Raw genomic sequence first — 18,413 nt, 5'->3', positions numbered from 1 at the left:
AGGGTACCTTTTCTATCATATTAATCCACTTTACATATTTCATAAATATTCAAAGCGTTCGTTCGTTCGTTGGTTCTTTCGTTGGTTTCTCGGCGGGGTCGACGATAATTTACGACTCGGTGAACATGAGAACCCCGGTTTTAGGTTAGGTACGCGGCCCCAGGGGGGACTCGTTTCTACACACTCTCGCCTCGGCGTAGAGAGATCCGTATCGGCCGGAATAAGCACAAACCCGCCCATCGGCATTTAACTTTAATCGAATTCCGGCGTTCTCTGCCCCGTTGAAAGAGTAATGAGGGAACAGCTTCTTTCGACATTTCAAGTCAAGAAATATTTTCTTCTAAGCCGATCCGGAAGTTCGTTTCCTTTAACGTTGTAAAAGATTAATCAAATATAAATGTCTAAGTGGAGATTTAAAAGTTAAACGGATGTTAGAGGTTAAGTGTTAAATTATTTAATTTTCAAAATGTTATTAAAAGAGAAAAATTGGATAGATAGAGAGAGGGGGAGTAAATAAAAGAGAACGTGAGGAGACGTCGTAAGCGAATCAAATTGGAAAAGAATATTAGAAGTAATGATAGCGTAACGGGTAGCCGCGGCTGCGTGAAATCGTTAATGGCCGCGGTGTCGTCGGGAACGTGCACCAAGCGCACATAACCTCACACGTCGCCGACAGATGGCGAACGCGCGCTCCTCGGTTTTCCAGGAATCCGATGGATTAGGCGCGCCGATCCGTTCAATCCTAACCGTGAAACGACCAGATATCGTCCGCCTAATACCAATTAGTTTTTCCTTTTAACTTTTATTTTATATATATTTTTTTCTTTTCAATATTATTCTCTAAAATCACGCCGATTCAATGAAACAAAGTAATTTAATGAGCAAAAATTGGTTTATCTGGGAAACCGTTCGATGTACCGGTTAGAGACCCAATTTTTTTCATTGAAAAATCTTCAGATCGTGGTCTAACGGTCTTCATTCCTTACGCATCGCGAATTTGTGGGTAGAAACAATGTTTGTGGTTTATTCATTTGTGTTATGGAATGCTCACGAATTGTTTCCCGTCATTGTACATTCTTCTTCATTTAAAATGAACAAAAGAATCCTATCTATATCGATTTATTTTAAAATTTACCGGAGAAATTATCCAACAAAGATTTCACTCTTAATTTACGGATTTAATTACACGTTTTATTGACATAAATTGAGTTAATAAAAAAATTTTTGATTATATATAAATTTTTTTTTGCACCCTGTATACACTGTGTTAAACGCAAATTATTCATTAACATTTTTTTGGGTTCTAATTCACCCAAAACTTTGAAATTCACACTATAAGGGTTATTCATCCCGATCTTTCGATCTAAAACATTTCCAAGATGGCCACCACTTCCGGTCGACCGGAAGTTGATTATAACTTTGTTATTTTAAATGGAATGATATAATTTTTTTTAAATTTTTTGTTTCTTTACACAAAAATAAGTTGACTTTGATTAGGATTATTTATACCTAGTGGTTTTAGTTTTTGAGTTATTTTAATATTTTGGATTTCTTTGGAATCGATTAAGTTGGAAGTTTAAAAATTGGTGCAGCTACTTCTTAGATGTCCCTAAATGGAACGTTGTTAATTGTATTGGTTTATTTTAATTATCTTATCAAATATGATATATCAAACGATATATATAGGAAATAAAAATTTATTATTATAATTTGTATTTGGAATAAATATGTATTTGGCATCTAATTTCACTACTTCTAATGCAAATTGACTTAGAAAGATTGCTAAAAATAATGGCTTTTAGGAATCTTGACTTTTACTCTTGGTAAACTAAATTTCTTGCTGATTAAGGATCTATTATAGATCCTCATGTTATATTTGAGGGTTTTATGATTTATGGTGATTCTATGGAAACACTTGGTCTTGCTACAAAGGAGACAAGCTTAATTCTGGATAGTTGGTCTTTGTACCGAACCTAAATTAACGCTTTTTTGCTTATTGACGATCACGGGTTACATTTAAAAATTGATGCTAATGATTCCTGCAAAGATAATCTTTCAACTCATTGTATGCACAAACTACAACCATTCAATCTCTGTTTGGAAGAGTCAGTTGTATTTTGTTGTAAATTTCTAAATAGAAAGAAAATAGATAGAAAGTCTTATTCAGGAAAAACGTTGATGTTGCTATTAGTGTATCCCAAAGTAATCCAGACAACATGTTGTTAGAGTTCCGAAGCAGAAGAAACTGTATATTAAACTTAAATTAGTATAAAATATATATAAATAGTATAAATTGTATAAAATATATACAAATTAGTATAAAATATATATATATATATATATAATATATATAAGTATATATAAAATATATAAATAGTATAAAATATATATATAAAATACATATAAATTAGTATAAAATATATATAAATTAGTATAAATTATGTATAAATAGTATAAAATATATATAAATACATATAAAATATATATAAATTAGTATAAAATATATAAATAGTATAAAATATATATAAAATACATGTAAATTAGTATAAAATATATATAAATAGTATAAAATATATATAAATAGTATAAAATATATATAAATATATATAAAATACATATAAATTAGTATAAAATATATATAAATTAGTATAAAATATATATAAATTAGTATAAATTATGTATAACTAGTATAAAATATATATAAATATATGTAAATAGTATAAAATATATAAATAGTATAAAATATATATAAAATACATGTAAATTAGTATAAAATATATATAAATTAGTATAAATTATGTATAAATAGTATAAAATATATATAAAATACATATAAATTAGTATAAAATATATATAAATTAGTATAAAATATATAAATAGTATAAAATATATATAAAATACATATAAATTAGTATAAAATATATATAAATTAGTATAAATTATGTATAAATAGTATAAAATATATATAAATAATATAAAATTAGTATAAAATATATAAATAGTATAAAATATATATAAAATACATATAAATTAGTATAAAATATATATAAATTAGTATAAATTATGTATAAATAGTATAAAATATATATAAATATATATAAATAGTATAAAATATATATAAATATATGTAAATAGTATAAAATATATATAAATACCTATAAAATATATATAAATTAGTATAAAATATATAAATAGTATAAAATATATATAAATTAGTATAAATTATGTATAAATAGTATAAATAGTATAAAATATATATAAAATACATATAAATTAGTATAAAATATATATAAATTAGTATAAAATATATAAATAGTATAAAATATATATAAAATACACATAAATTAGTATAAAATATATATAAATAGTATAAAATATATATAAATTAGTATAAATTATGTATAAATAGTATAAAATATATATAAATAATATAAAATTAGTATAAAATATATATAAATACATATAAAATATATATAAATTAGTATAAAATATATAAATAGTATAAAATATATATAAAATATATATAAATAGTTTAAAATATATATAAATTAGTATAAATTATGTATAAATAGTATAAAATATATATAAATATATATAAATAATATAAAATTAGTATAAAATATATATAAATAGTATAAAATACATATAAATTAGTATAAAATATATATAAATAGCATAAAATATATATAAATAGTATAAAATATATATAAAATATATATGAATTAGTATAAGATATATATAAATAGTATAAAATAGCTTCCGTACCTGATGATGATCAAAGTTTGAAATCGGTTGTACGAAAACACTAGCAAATACTTTAAATTATTTATGATTTAACACAATAAGATATAGAAAGCGACTACATAGTCGCTTTTGGTTTGAAGCAATGTGATAGAATTTGGGTTTTTAAAATCCTCTTTTAAAAAAAGATATATTGAAAAGAAGAAACAGGTGTGACAATTTTTGTTGGTCATAAATCAAATGGTAACTAATGAATCTAAAAAGGGGGAGATACTGAAATAGTCCAGACCCGGAGTAAAACGAAATTCACTTAATTCACATTCAATTCGGTATTCTGGCGGGTTGAAAATTCCGCGTCCGCCATGACCGTGGTACGCTAACGATTCGAACAAACCTAAAAAAGGATAGAAAATACGTTTTAGCGTTTAACAAGAAAATGATGGATATAAGTTTCGATAAAGGGGGACTTGAATGTTAAAGCGCTTGCGCATGTTTCGACCAAACTGAGACCTCGGCTGGAACAAGTAAGCTGCCTGTCAATGCGCGATCGTCCCGCACGCTTGCGCAAGTTAACCCCGGGTGCTTTTGTGACGGAGACCGTCGCGTTTTCGGAATTTACACGAAACCGTCGTTCGTAATGGCAACAACGTCGACGTGTTAAAAAAGAATTGTTTGTTGTAACAGTGTTGGTTCTCATTGAATGAGTACTTTTGTTGATGTGTCTTTGAAACGTTTTGGCGCAAAACTATCGGGCTGTTATTTCACACATATTCATTTTGAACGAAGAAAGTTGGGTTGTTATCAAACTGACGACTTTAAGAAAGAAAAAACAAACAAAAAAAGAAACAATCAGTTTTATCGGTGAGTGAATTAATATTTTATTAGTTTGTGTTGGATGTTATGATTTATTTTGATGTTTTTATAGTTTTTTTTGTTTGTTGAAATTAGTGTTGTTGTTATATTCACTTTCTATAATTTATTGCGATCGTAAAGATTTATTTGAATTTATGTTATTGTTGGTAATTTTATTGTTTTAGGAAATCTTATGTTAATTTCATTTAGATTTAGATTTAATAATACTACATTTTTGTTGCCGCGATGGTGATTACAAATCAGTTGATTATAACTTTTTTTCTTGGTTAAGTAATAAAAAGACTACGTATTATCTCAGAAAAAGTAAAGTCCAGTAAAAAAATTACTTGATAATCTTTTATACCATCTAACAATATTCTGGAAAATATGCAACATAATATAGACTTATTTTAAAGGATTCTTACCATAGATTAGGAATTTCTTGCAAATGCAACCTGTTTAAGTTATTTTTGAGGATAAAACGTTAACATAACACATAAAAAAATTCTTACTATTTAGTATATCTTTAAATTTTCACGTTATTCGAGATAAGTATCTCAAATGTACTGCAGAAAGGCGGTAAATATCTGCAGTCGCTAAATCAATGGATATCCTAAAGCTTAGGATGCAGCTAGAAGCATGACCTTGACTTCAACCGTACTTGGTGACTCAAATACTCAAATTTTAAGCAATTTAAAGAGGAACAATCACATAGGAAGTTCCTTAAACTAAATTTTTAATGCTATCTCTTCAAATATAAAGTGATAATCCATGATTTAACTGATTTGAGACAATAATATATATTAGTTAAGACTTGGGTTGGGTATTTGTTTGGGTTGGGTTTGGTTTTTGTTGCCACCATTATGTGTTGCAGCTCATTCTTTCTCCCCTTCTTTTGTACGCGTGAGCTATGTGTCATAATTTATTAGGGAGTACCTAAATTTGTCATAATGGCTGTACTCGTAGTTTACAGCATAACTATGATCGCGAGATTTCAGGAATGAGTCAATATCGAGGTTGCTGCATGTGAGAGTGGGTTCTCTGTAACTTTAAAAAATCAAAAAGCGATTTACCTAGAAGTTTATAATTTGGTGTAACCTAACCTCAATCATTCTTTTAGAGTCTCGTAAAGTTTCGTTTATTAATTCCCAACCGTTTTGGAGAAAGCATTAATTTTCTTAAAATGATCTCAAATTAAATAGGTAATTTTAAAAAGTTTGTATAAAACGAATTTATCACTATGGAAATTTAAAGTTTGGGATAAGTTAACCTCAAATGTATCTTTATAACCTCAAAAAGTTTCAATTCTTAATTCCTAACCGTTTTTGAGAAATTAATTTTTTTGTTAACCTCACTTTAATAAATGTAAATTTCTAACTAACAGTTTTTTAAAAATTTTTATTTAAAAATCTGTTAATCAGGAAATTTTGAAATTTGGTATAAATGAAGTGTAAATGTATCTTTATAACCTCAAAAAGTTTCAATTCTTAATTCCTAACCGTTTTTGAGAAATTAATTTTTTTGTTAACCTCACTTTAATAAACGTAAATTTCTAACTAACAGTTTTTAAAAATGTTTATTAAAAAAACTGTTAATCAGGAAATTTTGAAATTTGGTATAAATGAAGTGTAAATGTATCTTTATAACCTCAAAAAGTTTCAATTCTTAATTCCTAATCGTTTTTGAGAAATTAATTTTTTTGTTAACCTCATTTTAATAAACGTAAATTTCTAACTAAGTTTTTAAAAATTTTTATTAAAAAAACTGTCAATCAGGGAACTTTTAAATTTGGTATAAATGAAGTGTAAATGTATCTTTATAACCTCAAAAAGTTTCAATTCTTAATTTCTAACCGTTTTTGAGAAATTAATTTTTTTGTTAATCTCACTTTAATAAACGTACATTTCTAACTAACGGTTTTTTAAAAATTTTTATTAAAAAAACTGTTAGTCAGGGAACTTTTAAATTTGGTATAAATGAAGTGTAAATGTATCTTTATAACCTCAAAAAGTTTCAATTCTTAATTTCTAACCGTTTTTGAGAAATTAATTTTTTCGTTAACCTCACTTTAATAAACGTAAATTTCTAACTAACAGTTTTTTAAAAATTTTTATTAAAAAAACTGTTAATCAGGGAACTTTTAAATTTGGTATAAATGAAGTGTAAATGTATCTTTATAACCTCAAAAAGTTTCAATTCTTAATTCCTAACCGTTTTTGAGAAATACATTTTTTTGTTAACCTCACTTTAATAAACGTAAATTTCTAACTAACAGTTTTTTAAAAATTTTTATTAAAAAAACTGTTAATCAGGGAACTTTTAAATTTGGTATAAATGAAGTGTAAATGTATCTTTATAACCTCAAAAAGTTTCAATTCTTAATTCCTAACCGTTTTTGAGAAATACATTTTTTTGTTAACCTCACTTTAATAAACGTAAATTTCTAACTAACAGTTTTTTAAAAATTTTTATTAAAAAAACTGTTAATCAGGGAACTTTTAAATTTGGTATAAATGAAGTGTAAATGTATCTTTATAACCTCAAAAAGTTTCAATTCTTAATTCCTAACCGTTTTTGAGAAATTAATTTTTTCGATAACCTCACTTTAATAAACGTAAATTTCTAACTAAGTTTTTAAATTTTTTTATTAAAAAAACTGTTAATCAGGAAATTTTGAAATTTGGTGTAAATAAAGTGTAGATGTATCTTTATAACCTCAAAAAGTTTCACTTCTTAATTCTTAACCGTTTTGGAGAAATTAATTTTTTCTTCAATAAGCTTTTTCTTGAATAGTTATTATTTACGGAGAAATCTTAAAATTTGTTATAACCGTCTGTAAACGTCTAGTGTTAGTCCTAGTTTTATACTGGCACTATCACTACAATTAACACTAGAACTAGCACAAGACTTAGAAACATTCCGTTTGGCTGTATCTCTCTTAAGATGGCTGTTAGGTAGTAGGGAACGCTAGTTAGCATAAAATATCATTATGTTGTATATTTTTATTGAACTAAAACTAGAACTAACACTAGACCTAGAACTAGAATCATTCGGGTTTAGCCGTTTTGAAAGACGTGTGGCTAAACCCGAATGTTTCTAATTCTCGGTCTAGTGTTAGTTCTAGTTTTACACTTGCACTATCACTAGAACTAACACTAGACCTAGAACTAGAAACATTCGGGTTTAGCCGCACGTCTCTCAAGACGGCTAAACCCGAATGATTCTAGTTCTAGGTCTAGTGTTAGTTCTAGTTTTATACTTACACTATCACTAGAACTAACACAAGACCTAAAACTAGAATCATTCGGGTTTAGCCGTCTTGAGAGACGTGCGGCTAAACCCGAATGTTTCTAGTTTTCGGCCAAGTGTTAATTCTAGTTTTAGACAAAAACTCAGGTTATCATAAAGATGATAACCTCAAAAACTTTAATTTCTTAATTCATCATCGGTTTGGTGAAAACCATATTTTATTTTAACCACCTCAAGACACATAATATGTATAATGTGGTGATCTTGGAAGGTTATAATTAAGTAGAATCTAACCTCAAACGTTTCTATATAGATTAAAACACCAAATTCCTCACACTATTTTCTTGAAACACGCATACAGGGGCAAACAATTGCAAATACGTGAAAAAATATAGATGCATAACTGCGTTTCGCCGATAATAAACCTATAATAAAATCACGTGCGTTGAATGTTTGGTCTTTTTTCCTTTTTTTGCGTTCAGTATGGGTAGTAAAACGCGATTGTTTTTAACGTCATTTTACCGAGTCCCTTGTTTCCATGATTTTCTTTGTTAGTACGTGCGTTTGTTGCAAACCTTTTTAAAATACTCATTCTTTAATAATTTGAAACAAATTTACTAAAATAAATAACTACAAAAAGTATTACTTATATATAAACATCTTTCTGTGTAGACATCAATTTTATTTTAAGCTCAGGTAGATTTTTCACGGCCACACGACACACCATCGATCGTAAAACAACCAGATGTAATTAACAATTGCGTAACGAGTACCTCGCTAAAGTTATTATTGATGGTCTCGTCAATTGAACTTGACAAAGTTTTTGCGTCCAACAAAAAAACAATTTAAATTCTAGCTGCGTTTAGTATTATTTAAAAATAAATACGATGCGTTTATAAGTATTAAAATTCTTTACTTAATTCGGAAGCGGCCCACGAAAATCCAAACACGCACTAAAACGACTATATTATCGTTTTATGACCGGTTATAACAATTAAACAGCCTCTTGTTAGATCCTTATTGTCGTTTTGACGGGGTCTCCCGGTCGTAGTAGTAATATCGTAAAATCACACGCTTCATTCATATTCTTGGCGCCAATCAATTTGAACAGCGCCAATTTATCAAATCGAAGAACTATTTAAATATCATTGATTGATTCAACTTTTTTTAAATTTGATTTTGAGGGGAGGAACGTATTCATGATGGCATCCTTAAAAATACCACCTTCCTATTGGGTCTTTTATTAAGATGGCAGGGCGATGACGTCACTCGTTTCCTTGGCAACCTAACTCCCCACCAGTTGACCTTGACTAAAACACGCCTTTCGAAGCGTCCTATTGGCGCGAAGGTTATTGACGTAATAAATACGAACCCCCACCAAACACTCAAACTTGGCGCTCTCGTTAGAGTGGTTTTTTCTTCTTTCAAGCGTTGCGTCATTTCAATCATAGATGGCGTGCGGTTTAACCTTGAAAATATTATGGACGTATAATATTTGAATGTTTTTAATAAATATTTTGGTTTTGGGGGTTTATTTTTTTAACGGTGGTAATGACCTTTATAAATCATTTTGAAAACCGATATAGGTTACTACTACAGTTGGGATCATTGGCGACGTCGACTCGACGTACGCGTTTCTCGTACGTACTTCCTTATGGCCGGTCATAATCCCGGGACTTTAGTGCGGCATAAAACATTAATATGGGCTTCAGAATTCGCCGGACGGATTGGCGTGACGGGTTTCGCGCGGGGCGAATGCACGTAGCGCCATCTCCCGTAATTGCCGTGTCACTGATTTGTTTTACGGTTTGTTTTCGTGCTCGAAATTTGTATGTTGGTTTATTTACGGTTTTCGCTTATTTTACTGTTATTCTAAAGTTATTTTACAGGAAATGATATAAAAATATAGAATATCTGTAAAAGGGAAGTCATAAAGTAGATAACTGTAAATATTTTCTTTGATTATGATGATTTAGTGAATTTCTGAAAAATTCTTTATTGTATATTTTGGAAAATATTGGAGAAAACTGAAAAAGTGTTTTAAATAATTTAAAATTAAATATTATAGATGTCTCTAATTACAAGTAATTTAAATTAGATGATTCACTTATAGATGGGGTTAATTTCGCAGTTATAAGTTTTGAAGATTCCCCGATAGATGTCACCGATCCTTCTTTACATACCTTTATTTTTTTATAGAAAAAAAGTTGTTTTAATCTTTACGAGCGTGATAACTACGACCTTTAGACGATTTTATGTATGCAGATGATAATGATAGGGGGAAAATCGTTTTGTGTTGAGTTAGGCGTTATTATCCGGGTCGCGAGGTTTCATGCGACCGTGCAGTTTTATGCGTCCATTGTTTCAGATATTATTTATTTGCGAGCGTGAGTAATAAAGCTATAAATACGTGGTAGGCGAACGTTGTTGGTTGGTTTTTGAACGAATGTTGCAACTACTGCCGCCACCGCCACCGCCGCCGCCGCCTTACGGTTGCGGTTTTGCGAGCAGACAAAGAGCGAAATCAACTTGTGGGTTGATTTTTACTTACTTTTTCGTCTTCATTATTTTCCTTTTTGTTTAATTTATTTTATTTATCTTGCTGGAAGTTTATATCATCCTCAAAGGAGATTAGTGTAGGGCGTGACCCCTTTTCCTTGGGTAGTTTAGGGGCTTTCCCCACTCGCACACACTGAAAAGCCGAAAGCCTAATGAAAGGCTGTTGCGTACGCGTTTGGGACCCAATAAAATAAGGGTCTCTGTATACTCTCCGCCATGGCATACGACTCTATCCCCAACAGCAACGTTTAGATAACAGACGAGACCGTTTCCACAGCAGTTCGGATTACGGGTTTAGGACCCCGTTTTAATTGAGATACCAGAAGGGGGCGGGCGACAACGATGGCTCTCTTTTCCCCCCATCACACCAGTTCGTAATTAAAATGTTTTGATGGCGGACTGGTTTTAGGCGGCACTTTGCATAGTTGCCCTCGTAAGTGATCGTAAATTCTGGACGTATATTGTGCGTTTAGATGCGTTTTTATGTCTTATTATCAAATATATATATAATATATATATACATCAAAATCACGATTTAACGAATTAATACGGGGATAACCAAAGGGCCATTATATACAAAATTTGCTATAACACTAGAAACATTACTAATACTAGAGCTAGAACTAGAAACATTCGGGGGAATTCAGTGTTATATTCCCAATTTTTGTTTGTATCAAAATATTTTTCAAATAAAAATTGTTAAGAATTAAACAAGGAACAACTTTTATTGGCACCATTTTTTAAAATTATCAATTTTTCTATTTCCCTGTGAATAGTACAGTACTGTGAATTGAAGATTATCTTCTTAATTATTGTTTGTTACAAAATATTTTTCTAGTAAAACTTGTTAAGAATTTAAAAAGGAACAACTTTTCTTATTACAATTTTTTAAAATTATCAAATTTTGAATTTCCCTGTGAATAGTATAGTAGGTAATTATTATATTAGTAGGTAATTGAAGATTATCTTCCTAATTATTGTTTGTATCAAAATATTTTTCTAGTAAAACTTGTTAAGAATTACACAAGGAACAACTTTTATTGGCACCATTTTTTAAAATTATCAATTTTTAAATTTCCCTCTGAATAGTACAGTACTGTGAATTGAAGAATATCTTCTTAATTATTGTTTGTATCAAAATATTTTTCTAGTGAAACTTGCTAAGAATTAAACAAGGAACAACTTTTATTGGCAACATTTTTTAAAATTATCAATTTTTTAATTTCCCTGTGAATAGTATAAAAATTGAATTTTTGTTTGTATCAAAATATTTTTCAAATAAAACTTGTCAAGAATTTAAAAAGGAACAACTTTTCTTATTACAATTTTTTAAAATTATTAAATTTTGAATTTCCCTGTGAATAGTATAGAAAGTAATTGAAGATTATCTTCAAATTTGCGACAAACCTAAGCTACTTTTTTGTGAAACTTACAATGGCGCAAACCAAATTGTCATAGCCCTCTTCGTTTTTGATATACACGGAGTGTTTGAAATTTACGATTTTCAGACACTTCCTGAGTTATAAACATAACTCAAATACTGAATACTCAACTTCTAAAATACTTAACTTTTTATAAAAAAGCCGGAATTTTCTATCTTTTATAATAACTGAGATACCCTGCAAACCCATCGAAATTTGGACACCCTGTACAATGCTATAAATGTTATACCTCTATACAATAATGGATTATACCGGGTTCAGTTGAGGTTGGGTTGAGTTGAGTTGAGGTTGGGTTGGGTTGGATTTGGGTTGAGTTGAGGTTGGTACAACAAAATTATTTCTGGCTATATTTGTTTGTTTTTATTGTTCTTAGTTTCGTTACTATGGTAACCAATATTGTGATCTTAAATGGGATACCTACCTAGGTTCTTTTTGCATATTTTATTCTATTCGAAGGATATACCACATCGACAGGTTTTATAAGAAAAAAAATCAATTTTCTGAAAATATTTAATCACCAAATTAGAATCAAAGTAGGAACTGAAACGACGTCAAAATTTTAGTAACTAATTTATGACTAATTCCCATATCTCGGCCCAGATTTCTTAGGAAATTTGGAGGTTTTTCTTGAACAGCCAAGGGCATATTTAATTTGGTATCGTCATCTGTGGCTGTTTTAGGCCGTGATTTTTAGGAAAATCCACTATTGCAAGGAATCTTGGGTTAACTCTACGGTTATGATAATAGAAGACCAGATGCTTGCAGAAGATTATACTGTAAATAAATGAGTAGATGATACACTAAATATTGCTAATAGTAGACTATATAAGTGGTACAGGATTAAAAACAACTGTCAGAAGACTAGATAATACCAATAGAAGACTAGATATTTCTAATCAAAAACTAAATATTGCTGTCAGAAGACTTAATAGTACTGGCAGAAGACTAATACTATTGAGAGAAGTCTAGATATCGCTGGCAGAAGACAACTTACAATCAAATTATTATTTTTTTGTTAAAATTTTGATTACACTAATTAAAAATGTTTCCAACCCTATTTAACTACAACGAAATTGCGCCATATTACTCCGAAATAGCCCTTAACCCTTTTGTTACGGTTGGTATTTACTCGGTTGGAAATCCCACGCGCAGTTTCATTCAAAAGGGGATTTAAGCGGCTTGTGCAAGGGTTGGAGAACGGTTTTTGGTTAAACGGGGATGGTCGAGGGTTCGTATCGGGTCGGGAAATCGTTTTATTTTCCAGGGAAAATATTTTATGCTACGACCGGACACGGACGTTGTTTGTCCAGGGGGTGGCAACGGTTTACGAGCCCCCTACTTCTTAAAACCCACGAACCCTCCACTGACATTTTTATGCGCACACGTCGAGATCGAGGAATTTTCGTTCGTTTACTTATCTTTCCTATCTCTATGGATGTCTTTATCTACACGAAATTTTACTGGTTCTTTTACTGTTCTTTTTCTATTTTTTTTTGTGTCTGCGGGTTTGTTTAGATGTCAACGTTGTTCGTGGGGCGGATTCGTGTTTATTTATTTCACACAGCGTGAAGAAAACGAAAAAGACAAAAAAGTGGGGGTGTTACTTTTAGTTTTTGTGGTTCTAAGAATTTAAAGATTCAAATTTCTGTAACGTTTGAAAAAAATCTTTTTTATTGGGGATATTTTGTTGGAGTGAATTAAAAATAAAAAGCGTATACAAAGTGGATTGAAATCACGTTTTTACGATTATCCTTTTACGACAGTGCTTTATTCGCTTGTAAAAATTTCACAAAACGTTTAATATAATCGACGGGGGCGGGTTTTAAATTCGCCTCCCCCCAGAAATGCAAACATTCGAGTATTCTCGTAAAATTTGCCATACGATTTTATTACTGCATCCCGCTGGGATGTCATCTTCACAAACAAAATTTCAATATATATATACAGTGTGTTAATTAATTATCGTACAAATATGCAACCAATATCACAGTATTTTTATTGCAATACGCGATTTGCGTATGATGCTTATTGCAGTGTGATATTGGTTGCATACTTGCACGATAATTATTGTATATCAAAAAAAATCTAGTAGAGTTATAATGTAGATATAACTACAATGAAAATAAATCATTTGTGTAAATAATTTACAAGATCCGTCGCCGTCAAAACGTCCGTTTAAACAATTAATGTACGCGTGTCAATAAATATTTTCGTCGTTTCGCTAAACAAACGGGAAGAAAACGGCCAATAAAACCGCCAGTAAACCCGAAAATAAATATTTAAAGGAGACGAACGCACATAACACACAACATGAAACATTCGGGAATTCTCTATATACGCATTTCCACACTTCACCACCTCTCTCTCATCGCGCAAAAATTTTTTCTCCACCCGTCTCGTCAATGAGTTTACGATTGATTTTTGTCCGTCTACGTATTAAAATTTAATGGTTCCATAAAAGCCGAAGTTGCGTATACAAGAGCGCGTGGCTCGAGTTCTCCTTTATAATTGTTCGAGTTCGAGACGTGACGAGCAGCAGTTTAACGGTTTATTTGTTTTTTAGACATACCGAAAATTATGAACGAACATGTATCGATCTTTACGTCCAATACCAAACTCATTATTAACATTCGTTTATCGATTTTCGGAGCCTTTTCGCACCCAATAAAGTTGTTACTTTAATTACCCCCCTTAATCAGTTCTCATTAATTAGCGGTAATAAAACTCAGTTTCAACTCAATATAAGTGAACCAACAGTGTAAATAAAGACGATATAATGAAAATTTCTACTGAATTTAGTTACATCAAAAATTTTCATAAATGGCATTAGGAAATTGTAGTTCGTTTTTTAATTCTTAACAAGTTTTATTTGAAAAATATTTTGATACAAACAGTAATTAAGAAGATAATCTTCAATTAAATTACTGTACTATTCACAGGGAAATTCAAAAATTGATAATTTTAAAAAATGTTGCCAATAAAAGTTGTTCCTTGTTTAATTCTTAGCAAGTTTTACTAGAAAAATATTTTGATACAAACAATAATTAGGAAGATAATCTTGAAATTAGTTTCTGTACTATTCACAGGGAAATTAAAAATTGATAATTTTAAAAAATGGTGCCAATAAAAGTTGTTCCTTGTTTAATTCTTAACAAGTTTTACTAGAAAAATATTTTGATACAAACAATAATTAAGAAGATAATCTTCAATTCACAGTACTGTACTATTCACAGGGAAATTCAAAAATTGATAATTTTAAAAAATGTTGCCAATAAAAGTTGTTCCTTGTTTAATTCTTAACAAGTTTTACTAGAAAAATATTTTGATACAAACAATAATTAAGAAGATAATCTTCAATTCACAGTACTGTACTATTCACAGGGAAATTCAAAAATTGATAATTTTAAAAAATGATGCCAATAAAAGTTGTTCCTTGTTTAATTCTTAACAACTTTATTTGAAAAATATTTTGATACAAACAATATTGGACACCCTGTACTTGCCAAATCCAATCTTCTGCTAGCAGTATGTAATCTGCTGCATGCATTATTTAGGTTTTTTCCAGATCTAATGTCTTTCCGGCAGTATTAGGTAATTTAACACTAGCCATTTCGAAGCTATTATTAGTACTTAGTTCGCTTCTACCAATATCTAATGTGTTGCCTCTTACATCATATCATCTACAAACAACATTTTATTTGTACAAGCAGTATGAAGTGTTCTGCATGCATTATCCAGTTTACTACCGGCAGTATTAGGTAATCTATAAGTAGTAAATAGTCATTTGGAAGTAATATCATGTCTTCTGCCAGCATTGTTTAGTCTCCCATTATCAGTACTTAATTCGCTACTAGCAGTATGTAATGTTTTGCCTCGTACATTATCTCATCTACAAGTAACATTTAATTTCTGCCAGCAGTATGAGGTCTTCTGCAAGTGAAATTAATTCTTTTGCTAACGATATTTAGTCTTCCATTGGTAGTATCTCATCTTTTGTAAGCAGTATCTAGTTTTTTGCCAACTTGTATTTCGTCCATTTTACCGAAGAATATTTTTATCTACCCCTTCTAAATTTTTATTTAGTTATTTTATTTTAGTAGTTATTTTCAAACAAATATAGCCAGAATATGCGCCATAATTTTCCATTTTTCATTTAAATCACAAATTACGTATTTACTAGCTATATTCCATACTTTTGTTCTACCAACCTCAACTCAACCCAAATCCAACCCAACCCAACCTCAACTCAACCCAACCTCAACTCAACCCGATATAATCCATTATTTTATGGAGGTATAACATTTATAGCATTGTACAGGGTGTCCAAATTTCGCTGGAATTAAGTATTTTAGAAGTTGAGTATTCAGTATTTGAATTATGTTTATAACTCAAAAACCGTGATGACTAGAAAAATTCTACGTGCACCATTGGATTCCACGTGAAAAAATCTATTAAAACCCGTGTTTACTTTTTTACTAAATTTCCGGATAGCCGAGATACAGGAGATGTATGAAAATCGTAAATTTCAAACACTCCCTGTATATCAAAAACGAAGAAGGCTATGAAAATTTGATTTGTCGCAAATTTGGACACCCTGTACATTCATACAACATCATAAGACACACATTAATTGCTTGTCAAATCCAATTTTCTGCCAGTAGTATGTAATCTGCTGCATGCATTATTTAGGTTTTTGCCAGATCTAATGTCTTTCCGGCAGTATTAGGTAATTTAACACTAGCCATTTCGAAGCTATTATTAGTACTTAGTTCGCTTCTACCAATATCTAATGTGTTGCCTCTTACATCATATCATCTACAAACAACATTTTATTTGTACAAGCAGTATGAAGTGTTCTGCATGCATTATCCAGTTTACTACCGGCAGTATTAGGTAATCTACAAGTAGTAAATAATCATTTGGAAGTAATACCATGTCTTCTGCCAGCATTGTTTAGTCTCCCATTATCAGTACTTAATTCGCTACTAGCAGTATGTAATATTTTGCCTCGTACATTATCTCATCTACAAGTAACATTTAATTTCTGCCAACAGTATGAGGTCTTCTGCAAGTGAAATTAATTCTTTTGCTAACGATATTTAGTCTTCCATTGGTAGTATCTCATCTTTTATAAGCAGTATCTAGTCTTTCATTAGCAACATCTACTCCTCAACTAGCAGTGTCTAGTTTTTGCCAACTTGTATTTCGTCCATTTTACCGAAGAATATTTTTATCTACCCCTTCTAAATTTTTATTTTTATTTATTTGAAAGACACCCCTTTGTAATTTGTCTGGTAAGAAAATTTATACATCCAGCCTTCATGTTATGAATATTTATTTTTAACTCATCGACCCCTCTAAAATCTTTTAAGGAAGGGATTTGTCGTCGTTGATCTTTATTAATGTTTGTTTTGTCGTCTTCACCTCTCCTCGAGCTGAGAAAAAAAAAGTTTTTGGAACCCCAAAAATGTACCCTATATAACTTGAACCGCCTATTTCTTTGTTCACAACTCTAAATAACTGACAATTATTGATGACTTAGCGTGTGCAGTAATAAAATTTTTTAAAATATCCAACCCAACCAGTTCAGCCAACCAACCAAAAAGAGATTTTATCCCAAGGCAATTAAGACCCGCATTTATTTACATTTTCTTGATGGCGATACAATAAATTTAACATTTTACAACTTCATATCGGTCGTATACGAATATATTCAAGTAAATTAATTTTTATGATCCAACAAAAGCACCGCTTGACTTCTTCTTCTTAAAAAAAAAAATGAATTTTATTTGCAATTTTTTTATCCAAAGTAATTTTGGAAGTTAAATCAGCTTCTTTGCCCCCGTTTTCCCAGTTTAAAACGGATTATTCATGAACTCCGAAACGAGTTTTCTGGAAGTCATCGTAACGAAAGTGCTCCATCAGAGGCGTCCCGCGGGAAATAAATGGGGCGTTTCCGCGCGAGGGAAATACCGAACCGCTTTTTACGTTCTCTTATAATATTATGAATTTAATTAAAGCGGTAGGGAGGTCGTAAAAAATTTCGCTTCCATCTCGCAAAAATAATTAATTAATTAAACAAAAAAATATTTTTAATTATAATTAAGCTCGATATCGTTCACCCTTCACCAATCAAGATCTTCATCTCACATGGCCTTCTCGTCGATCCATAAATAGGAGCACCTAACGGAGGCGGACGGCAAAGATAGCAATATCTATAATTGGAAGGCATGATTGCCGGTCGTTACTCCAGATGGCGCTTTGCCATCCCACCCTTTTCCCTCTAACGAGGGGCTGTTAGAGGAAATCAAAAAATAACATCAACATTCTTTTCGTTTCATTTTATTTTTTGTCTTATTTAAATTAATTGACTGGCTCTAAAAATGAAGTAGAAAGCTGGATGTATATTAGTTTATGCTGCGTTCAACTTAGACAACAAAATAGAAGACTTGAGGTATAATAGCTGATTTTGCCAACAAATTGGCAGACTTTGAGAAGTTATGCAGACTCTAGAAATGAAGTAGAAGGCTAGATGTACAGTCTGCGTTCAAGCTGGCAGACTTTAGACAA

General features: G+C 30.3%; 1 protein-coding gene across 4 annotated transcripts in view; it reads left to right on the top strand.

Annotated features, from left to right (window-relative positions):
• LOC111419108 (Abdominal B) overlaps positions 1-18,413 on the top strand; it is a 132,132-nt gene that overhangs the window by 26,582 nt on the left and 87,137 nt on the right. For 2 of the 4 annotated variants that reach the window (XM_023051871.2, XM_023051870.2), the window contains exon 1: positions 4,301-4,602. The exons of the other annotated variants lie outside the window; for them this stretch is intronic. The gene's annotated coding sequence lies outside the window, so the exon portion shown is untranslated. Of the gene's footprint in view, positions 1-4,300; positions 4,603-18,413 lie in introns of those variants that run through there. 4 annotated transcript variants of the gene reach the window in all.

Source organism: Onthophagus taurus, chromosome 10, assembly GCF_036711975.1.
Source record: "Onthophagus taurus isolate NC chromosome 10, IU_Otau_3.0, whole genome shotgun sequence".
NCBI lineage: Eukaryota > Metazoa > Arthropoda > Insecta > Coleoptera > Scarabaeidae > Onthophagus > Onthophagus taurus.
This window is presented reverse-complemented; position numbering and strand designations above follow the sequence as displayed.